The sequence below is a fragment of the Convolutriloba macropyga genome, chromosome 7 (assembly GCF_964194025.1).
Source record: "Convolutriloba macropyga chromosome 7, txConMacr16.3, whole genome shotgun sequence".
NCBI lineage: Eukaryota > Metazoa > Xenacoelomorpha > Acoela > Convolutidae > Convolutriloba > Convolutriloba macropyga.
Window position 1 is genome coordinate 54,899,447 of NC_134474.1, and position 1,029 is coordinate 54,900,475.

Genomic DNA, 1,029 nt, shown 5'->3' on the forward strand with positions numbered 1-1,029 from the left:
GATACGTTTGCTCTTGACGGATTCTTGTGAAGCTAATTTTAAGTGTTGATGTAGTTGGCGATGTAGCAATTGAGTAAATTTGTTTTAGCGAAAATAATTACCTGTTTAGCAACCAAGAGGCAACAAAATAAAAAAATATTGGGATAAACTGAACAAGATGATCCATCATCCTAGGATTCTCAACCTCAGTTGCTATAAACTTTCATTCAGCGGGGAAACACCAAAATTTCAATAGATAGGCCAAATTTAATATTTGGCTGGTTTTTGATTGAAGATTGACCCATCTTCAGTTACAGTATTCATTCATAACGATTATTCAGCGCATACTGTGCTGGTGACTGACAAAACAGTGTTTGCCAGTTCTGGATTTTGACCAAGGTGACTGGAAAAATTTTGCAAAGCAAACGAACAAAATTTCCAGCTACCGTTTGCTCTCAGACTATTGCAAAGAAAACATAACATCTGTTGAGATGTATCATAAGCAAAAAGACCTGAAGTGTTCACGAAGTGAAGAGAACACACGTGACTACAAAAATACTAAGCAGCCATTATTGAATATCAGTGGCAAAGCTAATTTTTGACTCCCTTTCAAAATGCACATGTATCAACATAGATCACAAAATACTATCTCCCTTCAGAAATCCGGTTAATTTGAGTAGAGAAAAATTATTGATCAAAGTAAACACATAACTTGCATTTTGATTAAAGCGAACTACTTATAAACAGGTTAGGAAATAGGTTAAGAGAAGTTGGTGTCCACCAAGAGAACACCAACCGACTTCCCGTCATCCTGCATATTATTTGTCAATGTGATTTGGCTACATTTTTTGCTTATAATTGCAGTGGAAAAACTAGCCAAACATTGTACATTTTTCATTTCATTTTTAATACAAATTGGAATTATTGATCCGCGTTTGACTCTCCACGGAATTTTCTGTCAACAGCTAAATGTAGGGTTATTGCTTTGAAAAACCTCTAAATGATATTAAGTCCTGTTACATAAAATGTTCGATTCCTTCGTCAGCACCA